Below are 19,329 nucleotides of genomic sequence, written 5' to 3'. Positions count from 1 at the left end.
GATATTCTGCTATGACAACCAAAACATACACTCCCTTACTTACACTCCCCTATTTACACTCCCCTACATACACGCCCTTACTTACACTCCCCTATTTACACTCCCCTACATACACTCCCTTACTTACACTCCCCTATTTACACTCCCCTACATACACTCCCTTACTTACACTCCCCTATTTACACTCCCCTACATACACTCCCATACTTACACTCCCCTATTTACACTCCCCTACATACACTCCCTTACTTACACTCCCCTATTTACACTCCCCTACATACACTCCCCTACATACACTCCGTTACTTACACTCCCCTATTTACACTCCCCTACATACACTCCCTTACTTACACTCCCCTATTTACACTCCCCTACATACACTCCCCTACGTATTTATTTGGACAGTGGGGCTAAAACTTAATTTGGTTCTATATTCCAGCATTTTAGATTTGAGATCAAATGCTTTATATGAGGCAACAGTACAGAATGTCAACTTTTATTTCAGGATGTTTTAATACAACTCTGTTTTACCATTTAGAAAGCACTTTGTGAATCTACTCCCTCCATTTGAAGGTGTCATAAGTATTGGGACAAATTCACTTATAGTGTATTACATTTAGTCAGAAGTTCAGTATTTGGTTGCACATTCCTAGCACGCAAAGTCTCTCACCATTACCAATAACAATGGAGGTTAGGGTTTTCTTGGGAGCATGATAATTATGCATCTGTAACTTTCTCACTCATTATTATTCACAATTTATTCATGATTATCCATAATAATGGTAGCATTCACATCAATGTAAAAGTATTCAGAAACATATTCTATTATTATTTACAATAAAAGTGACTCCAAAATGACATAATACATTATTTCTCATTAATTTATTTTGGGCACAAGATAAACTAAAACACAACCAAAACAAACTGAAATTGCATCCAACAATTTTGTAAAGTCACAAGCTTAACCTTCATTGCATGCTAGGATAGGACAAAATGCATTTAATGCCCTGTAAGTGAATTTGTCCAAATACATATGACACTTTCAAATGGGGGGACGAGATACATAAAGTGCTTTCATTTCTAAACGCTAAAAGAATATGTATAAAAATACCCTCAAATAAAAGGTGACATTCTGTACTGTCGCCTCACATAGAACTCTGCTCTACAATCCAAAATGCTTGAGTATAGAGCCAAATTAAAAGCTTTAGCTTCACCGTCCAAATAAATACAGTTGAAGTCGGAAGTTTACATACACTTAGGTTGTAGTCATTAAAACTCGTTTTCAACCACTCCACAAATTTATTGTAAACAAACTATAGTATTGGCAAGTCCGTGCATGACACAAGGAATTTTTCCAACAATTGTTTACAGACAGATTATTTCACTTATAATTCACTGTATCACAATTCCAGTGGATCAGAATTTTACATACACAAAGTTGAAAATGTCATGGCTTCTGAAAGGCTAATTGACATCATTTGAGTCAATTGGAGGTGTACCTGTGAATATATTTCAAGATATACCTTCAAACCCAGTGCCTCTTTGCTTGACACCAAGGGGAAATCAAAATAAATCAGCCAAGACCTCAGAAAAACATTGTAGACCTCCACAGGTCTCGGTCATCCTTGGGAGCAATTTCCAAACACCTGAAGGTACCACGTTCATCTGTACAATCAATAGTATGCAAGTATAAACACCATGGGACCACGCAGCCGTCATACCGCCCCAGGAAGGAGACGCGTTCTGTATCCTAGGGATGAACGTACTTTGGTGCAAAAAGTGCAAATCATCCCAGAACAACAGCAAAGGACCTTGTTAAGATGCTGGAGGAAACAGGTACAAAAGTATCTATAACGTCCACAGTAAAACGAGTCCTATATCGACATAACCTGAAAGGCCACTCAGCAAGGAAGAAGCAACTGCTCCAAAACCTCCATAAAAAAGCCAGGCTACGGTTGTAACTGCACATGGGGACAAAGATCATTGTTATGTTTGGAGGAAAAAGGGGAATGCTTGCTAGCCAGAGAACAAATCAAATCAAATCAAATCAAATTTATTTATATAGCCCTTCGTACATCAGCTGATATCTCAAAGTGCTGTACAGAAACCCAGCCTAAAACCCCAAACAGCAAACAATGCAGGTGTAAAAGCACGGTGGCTAGGAAAAACTCCCTAGAAAGGCCAAAACCTAGGAAGAAACCTAGAGAGGAACCGGGCTATGTGGGGTGGCCAGTCCTCTTCTGGCTGTGCCGGGTAGAGATTATAACAGAACATGACCAAGATGTTCAAATGTTCATAAATGACCAGCATGGTCAAATAATAATAAGGCAGAATAGTTGAAACTGGAGCAGCAGCACAGTCAGATGGACTGGGGACAGCAAGGAGCCATCATGTCAGGTAGTCCTGGGGCACGGTCCTAGGGCTCAGGTCCTCCGAGAGAGAGAAAGAAAGAGAGAATTAGAGAGAGCATATGTGGGGTGGCCAGTCCTCTTCTGGCTGTGCCAGGTGGAGATTATAACAGAACGTGGCCAAGATGTTCAAATGTTCATAAATGACCAGCATGGTTGAATAATAGTAAGGCAGAACAGTTGAAACTGGAGCAGGAGCATGGCCAGGTGGACTGGGGACAGCAAGGAGTCCTCATGTCAGGTAGTCCACCATCCCATTTGTGAAGCACGGGGGTGGCAGCATCATGTTGTGGGGGTTCTTTGCTGCATGAGGGACTGGTGCACTTCACAAAATAGATGGCATCATGAGGGAGGAAAATCATGTGGATATATTGAAGTAACATCTCAAGACATCAGTCTGGAAGTTAAAGCTTTGTCGCAAATGGGTCTTCCAAATGGACAATGACCCCAAGCATACTTCCAAAGTTGTGGCAAAATGGCATAAGGACAACAAAGTCACGGTATTGGAGTGGCCATCACAAAGCCCTGACCTCAATCCTATAGAAAATTTGTGGGCAGAACTGAAAAAGTGTGTGTGAGCAAGGAGGCCTACAAACCTGACTCAGTTACACCAGCTCTGTCAGGAGGAATGAGCCAAAATTCACCCAACTTATTGTGGGAAGCTTGTGGAAGGCTACCCGAAATGTTTGACCCAAGTTGAACAATTTAAAGGCAATTCTACCAAATACTAATTGAGTGTATGTCAACTTCTAATCCACTGGGAATGTGATGAAAGAAATAAAAGTTGAAATAAATAATTCTCTCTACTATTATTCTGACATTTCACATTCGTGATATAAAGTGGTGATCCTAACTGACCTAAGACAGGGAATTTTTACTAGGACTAAATGTTGGCATTGTGGAAGACTGAGTTTAAATGTATTTGGCTAAGATGTATGTAAACTTCCGACTTCAACTGTATGTAGGGGCGTGTAAGTAAGGGAGTGTAAGTAGGGGCTATGTAAGTAGGGACTATGTAAGTAGGGGAGTGTAAGTAGGGGAGTGTAAGTAGGGACTATGTAAGTAGGGGTTATGTAAGTAGTGGAGTGTAAGTAGGGGAGTGTAAGTAGGGGATATGTAAGTAGGGGAGGGTAAGTAGGGGATATGTAAGTAGGGGAGGGTAAGTAGGGGATATGTAAGTAGGGGAGTGTAAGTAGGGGAGTGTAAGTAGGGACTATGTAAGTAGGGGTTATGTAAGTAGTGGAGTGTAAGTAGGGGAGTGTAAGTAGGGGCTATGTAAGTAGGGGCTATGTAAGTAGGGGAGTGTAAGTAGGGGAGTGTAAGTAGGGGTGTGTTAGTAGGGAAGTGTAAGCAGGGAGTGTAAGTAGGGAAGTGTAAGTAGGGGTGTGTTAGTAGGGAAGTGTAAGCAGGGAGTGTTAGTAGGGGAGTGTAAGTAGGGGAGTGTAAGTAGGGGTGTGTTAGTAGGGAAGTGTAAGCAGGGAGTGTAAGTAGGGAAGTGTAAGTAGGGGAGTGTAAGTAGGGGAGTGTAAGTAGGGGAGTGTAAGTAGGGAAGTGTAAGTAGAGCAGTGTAAGCAGGGGAGTGTAAGTAGGGGAGTGTAAGTAGGGGAGTGTAAGTAGGGACTATGTAAGTAGGGGTTATGTAAGTAGTGGAGTGTAAGTAGGGGAGTGTAAGTAGGGGCTATGTAAGTAGGGGAGGGTAAGTAGGGGATATGTAAGTAGGGGTGTGTAAGTAGGGACTATGTAAGTAGGGGAGTGTAAGTAGGGGAGTGTAAGTAGGGACTATGTAAGTAGGGGTTATGTAAGTAGTGGAGTGTAAGTAGGGGAGTGTAAGTAGGGGCTATGTAAGTAGGGGAGTGTAAGTAGGGGCTATGTAAGTAGGGGAGTGTAAGTAGGGGAGTGTAAGTAGGGGAGTGTAAGTAGGGGTGTGTTAGTAGGGAAGTGTAAGCAGGGAGTGTAAGTAGGGAAGTGTAAGTAGGGGTGTGTTAGTAGGGAAGTGTAAGCAGGGAGTGTTAGTAGGGGAGTGTAAGTAGGGGAGTGTAAGTAGGGGTGTGTTAGTAGGGAAGTGTAAGAAGGGAGTGTAAGTAGGGAAGTGTAAGTAGGGGAGTGTAAGTAGGGGAGTGTAAGTAGGGGAGTGTAAGTAGGGAAGTGTAAGTAGAGCAGTGTAAGCAGGGGAGTGTAAGTAGGGGAGTGTAAGTAGGGGAGTGTAAGTAGGGGAGTGTAAGTAGGGAAGTGTAAGTAGGGGAGTGTAAGTAGGGGAGTGTAAGTAGGGGAGTGTAAGTAGGGGAGTGTAAGTAGGGAAGTGTAAGTAGGGCAGTGTAAGTAGGGGAGTGTAAGTAGGGGAGTGTAAATAGGGAAGTGTAAGCAGGGGAGTGTAAGTATTACATAGTTTCCTCTCTTCTTTGCTGCTTCAAAATTTGATTCATATTATTTTGCTATCAATCTAAAAAGTCCCTAACATGCCATTTTAACGAGAGCACGTCGCTGTGAGAGTCACTGAGCCATTAATCTGAGGAGGTCTGGGAGATTGGTTCCCACTGTTTCTGCTACAACAAAAAATGGCAAAAAAATCTCCACTTTATTGAGGCCTGGTTGTTGTGTTAATTAGAGACAGCCACAGGAGAAGTACTACCAGCTCCTAATTGTTTGCAGAATATATCTTAATATTTCTGGAGCCCCGGTTCCCCCGCTACCCACACAAACTCACACACATTTACACACACACACACATTTACACACACACACACACACACACACACACACACACACACACACACACACACACACACACACACACACACACACACACACACACACACACACACACACACACACACACACACACACACACACACACACACACACACACACACACACACTCCCATCTGCCGCTCATATGAAAACAAGCCTCTGATATCCCTACTGGAACCACAGTACAGTGAGCAGAGTGACAGAGGATGGTGTTCTAGTGTTCTCACAGCTCAGACAGCTACTCAGTCATTTATAGTTTCCTCTTGACAAAGCCGCATCTCTGCACCATATCTTTCTCTCTCTCTCCTTCGTCCTCTATCTCTGCATCACTAAGTATGCCCTCTCTCTCATTCCTCCTCTCTTTCTGCATCCCTCTCATCTCTTCATTGTTGATTATCATGCAGTCGTGAGGTTGTAGTTGTTGGTTGATTATCATGCAGTCGTGAGGTTGTAGTTGTTGGTTGATTATCATGCAGTCGTGAGGTTGTAGTTGTTGGTTGATTATCATGCAGTCGTGAGGTTGTAGTTGTTGGTTTATTATCATGCAGTCGTGAGGTTGTAGTTGTTGGTTGATTATCATGCAGTCGTGAGGTTGTAGTTGTTGGTTGATTATCATGCAGTCGTGAGGTTGTAGTTGTTGGTTGATTATCATGCAGTCGTGAGGTTGTAGTTGTTGGTTGATTATCATGCAGTCGTGAGGTTGTAGTTGTTGGTTGATTATCATGCAGTCGTGAGGTTGTAGTTGTTGGTTGATTATCATGCAGTGAGGTTGTAGTTGTTGGTTGATTGAGGTTGTAGTTGTTGGTTGATTATCATGCAGTCGTGAGGTTGTAGTTGTTGGTTGTAGTTGTTGGTTGATTATCATGCAGTCGTGAGGTTGTAGTTGTTGGTTGATTATCATGCAGTCGTGAGGTTGTAGTTGTTGGTTGATTATCATGCAGTCGTGAGGTTGTAGTTGTTGGTTGATTATCATGCAGTCTGAGGTTGAGGTTGTAGTTGTTGGTTGATTATCATGCAGTCGTGAGGTTGTAGTTGTTGGTTGATTATCATGCAGTCGTGAGGTTGTAGTTGTTGGTTGATTATCATGCAGCGTGAGGTTGTAGTTGTTGGTTGATTATCATGCAGTCGTGAGGTTGTAGTTGTTGGTTGATTATCATGCAGTCGTGAGGTTGTAGTTGTTGGTTGATTATCATGCAGTCGTGAGGTTGTAGTTGTTGGTTGATTATCATGCAGTCGTGAGGTTGTAGTTGTTGGTTGATTATCATGCAGTCGTGAGGTTGTAGTTGTTGGTTGATTATCATGCAGTCGTGAGGTTGAGTTGTTGTAGTTGTTGGTTGATTATCATGCAGTCGTGAGGTTGTAGTTGTTGGTTGATTATCATGCAGTCGTGAGGTTGTAGTTGTTGGTTGATTATAGTTGTTGGTTGATTATCATGCAGTCGTGAGGTTGTAGTTGTTGGTTGATTATCATGCAGTAGTTGTTGGTTGTGAGGTTGTAGTTGTTGGTTGATTATCATGCAGTCGTGAGGTTGTAGTTGTTGGTTGATTATCATGCAGTCGTGAGGTTGTAGTTGTTGGTTGATTATCATGCAGTCGTGAGGTTGAGTTGTTGGTTGATTATCATAGTTGTTGGTTGATTATCATGCAGTCGTGAGGTTGTAGTTGTTGGTTGATTATCATGCAGTCGTGAGGTTGTAGTTGTTGGTTGATTATCATGCGTGAGGTTGTAGTTGTTGGTTGATTATCATGCAGTCGTGAGGTTGTAGTTGTTGGTTGATTATCATGCAGTCGTGAGGTTGTAGTTGTTGGTTGATTATCATGCAGTCGTGAGGTTGTAGTTGTTGGTTGATTATCATGCAGTCGTGAGGTTGTAGTTGTTGGTTGATTATCATGCGTGAGGTTGTAGTTGTTGGTTGATTATCATGCAGTGTGAGGTTGTAGTTGTTGGTTGATTATCATGCAGTCGTGAGGTTGTAGTTGTTGGTTGATTATCATGCAGTCGTGAGGTTGTAGTTGTTGGTTGATTATCATGCAGTCGTGAGGTTGTAGTTGTTGGTTGATTATCATGCAGTCGTGAGGTTGTAGTTGTTGGTTGATTATCATGCAGTCGTGAGGTTGTAGTTGTTGGTTGATTATCCTCCATTCAAGTATTAACATGTTACTCTCTAATGTCTGAATAAGATCTGACTTGGGATCAGATCTCATACTTAGTAGGGTTCTTTTGTAATGCGATTCGGATGCTTGATTTAGTTTTTCAGAAGTATCACTGTAGCGAGAAGGGAAACTGATGTGCATGCGAAAGATAGGCTGGAAACAAAGAGAACATTTAAAGCTGTAATCTCCATTGGAAATCATTAGTGAATATGCAATATCCTTTTACAATTCGTTCAGTCTAGAAAATGAAACCAAACTGTAACAGAACAAAGGCCAAAAGTCATTAAATCCTCCAGTTCAATTTGAAAGCATTTCAAATAAAGACTACCTCATGTAAGCAAAATACTCTGGCGGTTAGTTTAACAACTTGCATTACACAGGCGTAGCAATTTGGCCAAGATCTTATTTTTTTTGATTGAAATCAAACTGTAATTAGGAGGAACGGTTTGAAAAAATCAAGGAGACTGCTTAATGTTTGTGGATAACTTTATGCTTCCAAGTCCTGACTTTAATCCTATGATACATGAATCCTAAATGGAAATGTGGCTGTACAGTGCATTCCGAAAGTATTCAGACCCCTTCCCTTTTTCCACATTGTTTTTACATTAAACCCTTACTCTAAAATGTATTAAAGACATGTTTTTTTCTCATCAATCTACACACAAACCCCACAATGACAAAGCGAAAACAGGTTCTTTGACATTTTGGCAAATGTATTAAAAAAAACTGAAACACCTTATTTACACAAGCATTCAGACCCTTTGCTATGAGACTCGAAATTGAGCTCAGGTGCATCCTGTTTCCATTGATCATCCTTGAGATGTTTCTACATCTTGAGTCCACCTGTGGTAAATTCAATTGATTGGACATGATTTGACAAGGCACGCACCTGTCTATATAAGGTCCCACAGTTGACAGTGCATGTCAGAACAAAAACCAAGCCATGAGGTTGAAGGAATTGTCCGTAGAGCTCCGAGACAGGATTGTGTCAATGCACAGATCTGGGGAAGGGTATCAAAAATGTCTGCAGCATTGAAGGTCCCCAAGAACCACAAAGAATCTTCCGAGACCTGGCCGCCCATCCATGCTTAGCACTCGGGGGAGAAGGGCCTTGGTCACCTTTCCACAGAAGTGACCAAGAACCCGATGATCATTCTGACAGAGCTCCAGAGTTCGTCTGTGGAGATGGAAGAACCTTCCAGAAGGACAACCATCTCTGCAGCACTCCACCAATCAGGCCTTTATGGTAGAGTGGCCAGAGGGAAGCCACTCCTCAGTAAAAGACACATGACAGCTCGCTTGGAGTTTGCCAAAAGGCACCCAAAGGACTCTCAGACCATGAGTTGAGTTGAGTTGAGTTTATTTGTATTTTTACAAGGATAGTGCACATTAATCAACATTTCAGTAAAAGTGACGGTTTTAGCCACCAGGCTCATTTTCAACCGCAGTCCCTGGGCAGGTTATTCAAAATAATTACAATAACAATACAGAAAATCAATGAGCAGTGAGCACAGTCAGAGCAACATAGGACAAGCAGGACGTAGCATGCAGTCAGAGCAACATAGGACAAGCAGGACGTAGCATGCAGTCAGAGCAACATAGGACAAGCAGGACGTAGCATGCAGACAGAGCAACATAGGACAAGCAGGACGTAGCATGCAGACAGAGCAACATAGGACAAGCAGGACGTAGCATGCAGACAGAGCAACATAGGACAAGCAGGACGTAGCATGCAGACAGAGCAACATAGGACAAGCAGGACGTAGCATGCAGACAGAACAACATAGGACAAGCAGGACGTAGCATGCAGACAGAGCAACATAGGACAAGCAGGACGTAGCATGCAGACAGAGCAACATAGGACAAGCAGGACGTAGCATGCAGACAGAGCAACATAGGACAAGCAGGACGTAGCATGCAGACAGAACAACATAGGACAAGCAGGACGTAGCATGCAGACAGAACAACATAGGACAAACAGGACGTAGCATGCAGACAGAACAACATAGGACAAACAGGACGTAGCATGCAGACAGAACAACATAGGACAAGCAGGACGTAGCATGCAGACAGAGAAACATAGGACAAAAAGCAACAAGAAAAAAATCCATAAAAGCAACAGTGTTTCCACACCTCACAAGCTACAGACAACAGACAACATGGAAAGTGGCAATACACAACTAGGGATTATGTCTGATTGGCCTTTAGCCATGTCTTCATGTTTTTTGTGAAAGTGTGATCGGTGGTGCAGTTATGTGTGTCTGATGGCAGTGTATTCCAAACATGGGAAGCTCTCACAGATTGACTAAAGGTGCTTTTCCTTAAGGGAACTATACCATGAGAAACAAGAGAAACAAGAATTAGTATGATGAAACTAAGATTGAATTATTTGGCGGAATGCCAAGAGACATCTCTGGAGGAAACCTGACACCATCCCTACGGTGAAGATGGGGGTGGCAGCATCATACTGTGGAGATGTTTTCCAGCGGCAGGGACTGGGAGACTAGTCAGGATCGAGGGAAAGATGAACGGAGCAAAGTACAAAGAGATCCTCGATGGAAAAGCTGCTTCAGAACACTCAGGACTTCAGACTGAGGCGAAGGTTCACCTTCCAACAGGAACTAGGCACACTACCAAGACAATGCAGGAGTGGCTTCAGGACAAGTCTCTAAATGTCCTTGAGTGGCCCAGCCACTTAATCGCTGCCAAAGTTACTTCAACAAAGTACTGAGTAAAGGGTCTGAATACTTATGCAAATGTGATCAAAAAATAATAATAATAATACGTTAGCAAAAATGTCTAAATACCTGGGGTGTTGTGTTTAGATTGATTGACATATTTGATCAATTTTAGGCTGCAACAAAAAAAAAATATGGAAAAAGTCAAGGGGTCTGAATACTTTCCAAATGCACTGTATACATCTTATCAGAAGTCATTAACTTTTCAACTTGACTAGTTCAGAAAATTGTCAACATCAAAAGTTCTTCAGAATTGTTTCAATATCTATCTCTATTGATTAGCAACTCAAGAGAGATCCTCTATAGCTTACACATTGATTAATGTGTTCAGAAATGTTCTGAATATATAAATAAAAGCACACGCAGAAACCCTGTCCACAAGCAAGTATAGAATGATATTCTTAGTTCCATCACATTAAGCAGCAGCATATCTCAAGCTGAGAAGTGAACACATATGAGCATGTGATGTGCAACATCTGATGCGCTTTGCGTGAGAAAAGAATGTGCTTCACCTCAAAAACCTCACTCCTGTAGCACAGAGAAGGGGAGAGAGAAAAGAGAGAGAAAAGAGCGAAGGGAAGTGAGAGAGGGACACTGAAGCTCGTACGGTATTTATAATACTAGGTCAGTTAGTACACTATGGCTGAGTGTAAGTGTGCGAGATGGAGAGGCTCTCTAAAGGCGCTAATCTGATACAGACGAACAGCTTGTGTCGTTCTCCAATAATAACCACAATGAGGTTACACCTGCTCCTCTCTCTCTGCTCCTCTCTCACAACAGACCTGTTATCCAGAGACACACCAAGCATCCAACCATTACTGGAGATATAACCATCTGAGGTATGCTAAATACTCACAGAACTAACATTAATAGCTTGGTATCTCAAATTCTGGAAATCTTGTTAATACGAGTAGGGGAAAAAAGCCCACACTCACTTTCTTTATTGACTTTTATTAGTTTACAAATCAAATCAAATGTATTTATAAAGCCCTTCATACATCAGCTGATATCTCAAAGTGCTGTACAGAAACCCAGCCTAAAACCCCAAACAGCAAGCAATGCAGGTGTAGAAGCACGGTGGCTAGAAAAAACTCCCTAGAAAGGCCAAAACCTAGGAAGAAACCTAGAGAGGAACCAGGCTATGTGGGGTGGCAAGTCCTCTTCTGGCTGTGCCGGGTGGAGATTATAACAGAACATGGCCAAGATGTTCAAATGTTCATAAATGACCAGCATGGTCCAATAATAATAAGGCAGAACAGTTGAAACTGGAGCAGCAGCACGGTCAGGTGGACTGGGGACAGCAAGGAGTCATCATGTCAGGTAGTCCTGGGGCATGGTCCTAGGGCTCAGGTCCTCCGAGAGAGAGAAAGAAAGAGAGAAGGAGAGAATTAGAGAATGCACACTTAGATTCACACAGGACACCGAATAGGACAGGAGAAGTACTCCAGATACAACAAACTGACCCTAGCCCCCCGACACATAAACTACTGCAGCATAAATACTGGAGGTACTTATTTACAAACCTTCCACTTTGGATGTATTCAGTGTTTGAGCCAGGTGATGTACCTAGTTTACAGTGAGTCGGATTGGGCATAGGCACTGGGTCATATACTTGGTTTGGTTCCCTGACTACTTTTCCTCCTAGTTGGGAAGCTTGTTTTCCCAGCAGGCCCTTTAGACAGGAGGACGTTTAGACTGTAACGCTCAGGGGAGCCAATTCCTTTGTGTCAGAAAAAAGGCCCCAGTTTATTAGGGTGGGAATGGTTTTATATGTTTGGCTTGTTGCACTGTATGAATGAAAGTTAATTTCTGTGTGAGAAAAAATGTACAATGCCTCGCCACGGTAGTAGTGGGGTTATTTTGGTGGATTCTGGGAGGTGGTCTGGTTAGTTCTACAACTCGGAAATTAAAAGCTGAAGGAGTCATGACTGTTAGAATTGTGTGAGAAACTTTGGGTAAAACCCTCAAATGAATTCTTTAACATTACAGAAAATCCTCAAGATGAATTTAACGTAAGGATCAGATCTTTGATGCCAAAAACATTACAACAAAGTTATTGTGGCAGTGTCATAAGTTACTAGACAGTAGCTTACTATCGAAAGTGTAGAAATCTGCAGTGAGGAAGAATGGCCCCTGGGGAATTTATTAATCACTTAGACATGTGGTGTGTTTTTTCCTCCCTCCTAAATGAATAATATACTTAATTGGAAGCCAGTCAAAGCCTTTCTGCCGAGCGTCAGGCCTTCAAAGCCAAAACATGGAGATTGGCTGAGTGAGCTGAAATCTGTAACCAGATATTAAGAGTTTCAATATTCGAAAGCTAGGCAAATAATGAAAAACTCACAACGGCCACCGAGTAGCGGAATCCTGTCTCCAATTTAGCCGAGTATAATATCTATTTATAAAACTCTGAGGGCATATTGGATGGGAGCAACGCTCTGGACTTGATTAGTGTTGTAAACGTTTGAGGTACTTATTTACTTTTTGGACTGTCTCATCGTTTTCACTGTCTGTCAATACCCATTGATGGGAAATGCCTTCAGGGTTCGCCAACAAGATGTCTTCCAGGTAGAGGAAGGGAGGAGACATTTGCTGATTTTGTGGTCAATCAACCCCCAAACCCCATCTCCCCTAAATTGTTTGGCTGAGCATGTTAAACTCTATATAATGTTGGTCGAGGTTAAAGTTGTGCTAAGTGTTGTAGTAAATAACATTTTCTGGTGGTCAACCAGCAACCACAAGGCTCCAAGTTGAACCCTTTTGGGTTCTGTGGAAAGGGTTCTACATGGAACGCAATAGGGTTCTACCTTGAACCAAATAGGGTTCTTCAAAGTGTTCTCGAATGGGGACAGCTGAAGAATATCTTTTGTTTGGACAAGTAAATATTTTGGAAAGGCGAACAACTTATATTTCCATCAACAAACATCACTGGAGGGGTGACCAACATGTTTCTGAAATGAATCTGGAAACCAAACTAAAGATAGACTTTGCATTGCATGGCTGGTGTGTACTGTGAATATGATCTGATGCTGGTTCCTGGCCAGTGGGCCATTGTGACCGACTGGATGAAGAATGAAGAAAGCTGTATGTGGAGTCTCAGCCCCTTTAGCACAGTTCATCCAGAGTTAGACTGCACGTTACGAGCAGCTCTCTGATTGTCTATGGCAGTTCTGAGGAGACTGAACGCTGTGAATGTATGCTAAATACATTACCACACCACCCTCAGACGAACAAAAAGGAGAAAATATGTATTATACCCTTCCATAATAATTACAGAATGAAATAATTGGTATGGTGAGAGACACAAATGTTCAAGTCTGTCATGATACAATGCACTGGGATGTCAGCGCAATTTATAACGTCTAGACAAGTTATTTAAACTGGGACCCTTCGATGTGGAAAATAAATATCGGAACAGGAACACTAGCAAGCAGGCAGGAAATTATTCAGACGACGACAATATGTGGATAACTGGATAATGCGATAGAACTGATCACAATATCGTTTTTTATTTGATATTTTAAAGTCTCCCATCTACTATATATGGCTGCTATATTCAGACGAATCATTTCTTTACGTTTAATCACCTTCTCTTATGAGCTGATAATATTTCATTAGACCCTTATGATGCTGCTGGTTAAATCCACATCATTACTATCGTGCTCTTCATGACCTCATCCCTTTCGTCTGAGAGACAGTTGAATTATGAACGAACCCAGGTTGTTAATGTTTTATTTCACTTATTATGCAGTTGTATAACATATGCCCTAAGCTACAGCTGGTTTCATGCAATGAGGCAGCTGACATTTAGGGACAAGCAACAGTCTAATACCACCAGTGATTATGGCATAGTGACCTAAGTGTGGCAATAATTAAGTTACAGGAAGATGATATAAGTACTATTAAGTCTTAATTGCCATGTCATTATTACCGTGTAATTAACTATGATTTCAACATTTCTCAAACAAGTCCCTAGTTAGAAGTGTTGGGCTAGTGAAGGAGAAATTAGATCATAACCAACAACTAATTTAAAGGAAATTAAAGAGTGAAAATGAAGATACTTCTTGAATATAAATTCATTATATGTAGTTTGTAAGGCTATCTTGTGAAGAGATTAAACAAACCGAGACAATAATTGGAGTCCATATGACCTGAATTTGAAACTTCTAGAGCATGTTGTTGCTTTTCAGAAGGCATGACCCCCTCCCTGCATGCTTAGTGAATACCGTTAAACAGATGGTTTGAAAAACATCCTATCTGTAGCCACAACATAAAGACAAATCAGCCCATTTAGGATAGTGTATGACAACTATTGCGGCTTTTAGTTTATTTTCACATTCAGCTCATTTCAGTTGCCTTATGTACAGTATGACACACATCTGGTCATCTGGTTTTAATGTGGAGACATGGAGCAATTCAACAGCAAAAAACAGGTCAAACTGAACGTTAAGACTGAAGCCTTTTTTCCCTTCATTACAAGAAATCTTTAATCTTGCTCAAAACGTCGCCCATCCCTCTTCCCAAAAGCAATAAAAAAAAGTTAATTACGGTGGAGGAAAAATGCAGATAATGATAGGATATAGAAGCTGTAGGCTATGAAATTGTTTTTTATACTTTTTTCTCGGTTTTTCAAAGAAATATCTCAAGTTGTTTACGTTTAGTTAATTGTCTTTGGTGCAATGAAACACATGATTTAGGGATGTGACAACCTGCCCAAAAAAGTATAAAAAGTTATTTCAAGAGACGAACATTTCAGAAATGGGAATATTTACTTCTTGACTTTTTGGACACAATATTAGTCATAGTGAAACTGTCCTCTGTGAACTGAACCCTCTTTAATGTACTGTACTTTAAGACTATATTTGGCAGATATAAGGGATTTGGCTTTTACATTAATGTCTTCAAGCAAATGCCAGTCAATTCAGTGTTGGTGGTCAATGTATTTTACCAGTCACAGGACTTGGGGAATTTCTACTTGTATAGTATGTAGATACCATAGCGAGGCGCAGTGTTTTGTCAAATGGGTAGCTAAAAATGAACAACGTTTGTATACTGAAACTCAATACTGAAAAGGCCATTCTACAACGGGTTAGTCAAAACTAACAGTGTGTTGAGACGCATTCTAAGCCATACTAAAAACTCAGTTTAGCACAGGTAAGCCGATGACGGAAAAATGGGAATCTTGTTTTCTGTTCCATCTGAGGAATCCCTGCTCATTCACTGTCCCATCAGCCAAGCCAGCCAATTCATTTACTGGATCTCCACTGTGAAAGGCATGGAAACATTATTTCCCCTTGCTTCTAGCCTAACATTTGGTTGGTGGTTTGTACAAACGTTTGCTGTCTGTCTCTCGATATTTGCAACATGGATTCAATTTTGGACATCTTTTCTCAGCCAGTCGAAATCATGAATCAGCATCATTTTTATGGATGTATACAAAGAATTGTCAACTAGAAAAAAGTGTTTAAAAAAACTAAATGAAATGCAGCTACTTTTCTGTTATTCTAGCTGCACGGTTTGACGCAACTGTGTTAGCAGTAGTTGGCTAGCTAGCAAGCAAGAGATAAGAATGTTGCCAGCCCGCATGGCAACGGAACATTTAGATTGAACTACTGGATATAGACTGGGTCGCATCTCTGGCAACCTAACCGATAGAATGAATGGCCAGCCAGCTTGACTAGCAAACAAATGTGTAGATGTGTCGGGACTAGGCTGAGGAATGAAACAGTAGCCTATGAATACATTTATCAAAATAAAAAAAATTGGCAACCCTCAAGGTTGTGCAAAACGACAAAAAACTTTTTAGCATGGTTGTGCTGATTTACGGTACTCAGTTCAGCCTCGTACCTACAGTATGAATGCAGCACAACCGTGCTAAAAAAGTTGTTTAGCTTGCCCTCTCGTGTACAATTGCTTTATTGATAGTGAACATGACAAGAATACTAAGAATGAAAAGAATGCTACAAAAAAACTATGTAAGAAGAAGTATTTTCCCCCTATAAGACTGACCTGAGGTAACCTTGGTGTGGATCTGTACCTTCTCTCCAGCTGCTCAGTTCTGTAATCCCTCAGCAGAAAGCCCTACACGGGGGAATACCCCCCCACCCCCCCACCCCCCACCCCTAGCTATGGAGCAGAAGTGGTCCCTATATCCCTTCCCATTCTCTCTCCCTTCTCTGTCTAGTGCTAGGTCACTCCATCTGGCTCTGAAACTCTTCTCACAGACAGGACACGGACAATCACGCACGTCGCACACACCCATCACACACGGACGCTGCACACACACATCACACACGCAGCCCTCTCCACACACACACATACAGACACACACATGTCCAGACAGCTGACTGAGTATCTCTGTGTGCTGAGTCAGAGAGAAGTACTGTACGGTCTGTCAACATGATGACCATGTCATTCTCTCCCTCTCCATCCTGTCTGTCCTTAGTGTAATAGTCAGTAAAAGGTCACAGATGGCCTCCTGTTGATTTTATAACAGTCCAGGAAAACCCACATTTGGGGTAAATGCTGACTTGTCTAAAAATACTGTGTTGTAAACCATCCTCCCTGGCAGTGGTGATGAATCATTTATTCTCCCCTTCTCCCCCATACTGTCAAACACCAACACACCATCAGCTGAAAGGTAAACCACTGTGATTTAAATCCTCACAAACCAGACTCCGCTCTTCGCGGCCACACAGCCTACACTGAACCTGAATGTTACCATCAACAAGAAACCTCTTATCTTCACACCATCTCATCCACCATCCCTTTGGCATTGAGACAGGATGTAGACTACAGGGCTACCCCTGCTGACGTAACCAACCAATAACCAAGCCGACAGAAAGACTTGTGTGTTACATGTAGCTAGGGGCCAACCAACGATCCTTTAATCAGCATCATTTCACTGCAAACAGTCAGTCAGTCAGTAGACTAGAAGCCTGTTATGGGTTTGATCAGGCTAATCACCACACAACCAGCCAGACTCCATCCTCCTGATTGGATTTATAAACGCTTGTTTGTTGTCATCGTCGTTAGCCTGGCCCGCCCCGGCACTGAGGAGCCCGAGTGGCCGAACACAGCAATCAGAGGATTACAGATGTAGGATCTTCATTTGAGCCAGTTTGCTACAACAGGAAAGTAATCCTGCAGCAACAGGACATATTAATTATTATGTGGGTTATAATTAATGGACATTTTTGTAGGGCTTGATACTTTTTTCGTAAGGGAAAACATAGTTGGAAATGTCTAAGTGGAAATTGCAAACTTCAGAAGCCATTTTTAAACCTCAAATAGACTACAAGTTTTACATGTACTGCATTGCAGGAAAGTTCTCCCACAACAGGGTGACCAAATTAAGATCCTCCATCTGTAGTGATCAGTTAGGTCTTCTCAGAGGCTCTGAGTCACAGAGAGAGAGGAAAGGTAAGTACGCTACACTACATGGGGCAAGGTGCTAACTACGCATGGGCAATGCCACTAGGGATTAGTCACAAAGATTATGAGAGGAAACACTCCGTCACTACGGAGCTCATAGAGAGGCAGAGACAGAGACAGATGAATGGAATGGAGAAAGAGAGTCTCCGTCTGTCCGGACACTGTGAAAGAGACAAGAATTCAATAAAAATCACAGCTATGATGCTGATCCCTTCACTTATTTTGATTGAATTCAAACTCAGTTGGGTTCAATTTGATGATTGACAGTAATAATTTTGTGCACAAAAAGACAAGAGCAGTTTTATTGCAGGTAATAAAAGGATTTACTGTATGTCTGTGAGTCTCCTGAGCTCTTGAAACTCTCTGACGGAGAGGAGGAGCCTCACCCTTCCTGCATCGGGATGAAAGCCTTCAGGCCCATTGCAGGAGCTCGCTGCTTCCAAGAGTTGTCTCACGTCTGCAGTGGAAAGTGCCATGGACAGTTGTCAGGAAACAGGCCCTGGGTCACTGTTTGATTCTAGTCTTGCTCTGTGGTGAGCCAGACAGGGCCGGCGAGATTGAAGTACAGTGAAGAGGGAAATACATGGGATTTCAATATATGGAAATGTTTTTATGCATCTTTACACTTGAAAGAGTGTGACAGAACCTGGGATGACCTTTGTTTAAATACCCAAACAAGGACGAAAGAAGTTTAATGGGGCAGGATAGCTGCATAGACAACAGATTAGATAGTGACTAAGTGAGTAAGTGTGTGTGTGTGTGTGTGTGTGTGTGTGTGTGTGTGTGTGTGTGTGTGTGTGTGTGTGTGTGTGTGTGTGTGTGTGTGTGTGTGTGTGTGTGTGTGTGTGTGTGTGTGTGTGTGTGTGTGTGTGTGTGTGTGTGTGTGTGTGTGTGTGTGTGTGTGTGTGTGTGTGTGTGTGTGTGTGTGTGTGTGTGTGTGTGTGTGTAGACAGTATAGTAGGCGCATCACATTGGCACAGTCAGGGATTAGGGATTGTTTGGTGAATTCCTTACCGGCTAGCCTTTTCTTCTTAGCAGTCATACCACTCATATGTGACATACCTTGTCTTGTTCCTTCATATTTCCAGAGGGAAGGGGCCCTATGCTCTACAAAAAAATAAAAACATGTGGCTTTTGTTGCAGGAAGGAATGAACAACAGCATTCCGTGAGCAACCACATGAAAGGTCCCTCTCGCCACGAGGCTAAACGAGGGCAGGCTCCCCTGCCTCCTTCTCCTGACGCGACTGTGACTAATTAACTACAGAACAGAACTGACACTCCAGTCTATACATCTTCTCTTCTCCTCTCTCCTCTCTTCTACTCCAACTCTCTCCTCCCCTCTGTTTAGCTTTCCTCCTCTCTCTCCCTCTCCATTCTCTTCTCCTCTCCGCTGCTCTGCTCTGCTCTCTGCTCTCCTCATCCACACTGTTTAATTGTATAGGGCTCCACTCTGTGTTACGGCAGAGGGGACAGCCACACACGAGCACAAAGGGGCATTGTCTGCTGGTGAAAATGTGGTTTACAGGCCCAGCTATAATGGCTTGGCGGTTGCTGGCAGCCATGCGTGCTTCCTAATATTCGGTTCACATGCGATTTCATTTTGGGAAAACACTGAGTTATGGGGCTTTGCCTTTGTGCAAGAGGGACGCCTCGCCTCACAACTTATTTTTGGAGCCGGCGGGCTCGGGACTCAGCCAGCCTGGCCTCAAAGACTAGACGTAACATAGTAGACGTAAATCTGTGACAGCCAGTTTAGGATGATATGTTATGTTTTGTATTGTTACATATGACAGAGGGTTAGGGGAGAGTGGAATAAGTTGAGCCAAAGGGTTAGTTGAGCCACCCAT

The 19,329-nt window shown here is 42.3% G+C and overlaps 1 protein-coding gene across 3 annotated transcripts in view; it reads left to right on the top strand.

Moving 5' to 3' along the window:
* Positions 1–19,329, top strand: part of LOC124001970 (runt-related transcription factor 3-like) — a 93,226-nt gene that overhangs the window by 1,805 nt on the left and 72,092 nt on the right. The window lies entirely within an intron of this gene.

The sequence above is a fragment of the Oncorhynchus gorbuscha genome, linkage group LG17 (genome assembly GCF_021184085.1).
Source record: "Oncorhynchus gorbuscha isolate QuinsamMale2020 ecotype Even-year linkage group LG17, OgorEven_v1.0, whole genome shotgun sequence".
In the NCBI taxonomy this organism is placed as follows: Eukaryota; Metazoa; Chordata; class Actinopteri; order Salmoniformes; family Salmonidae; genus Oncorhynchus; species Oncorhynchus gorbuscha.
Note: the sequence above shows the minus strand (reverse complement) of the source record. Positions and strands in the feature narration are given on the sequence as shown.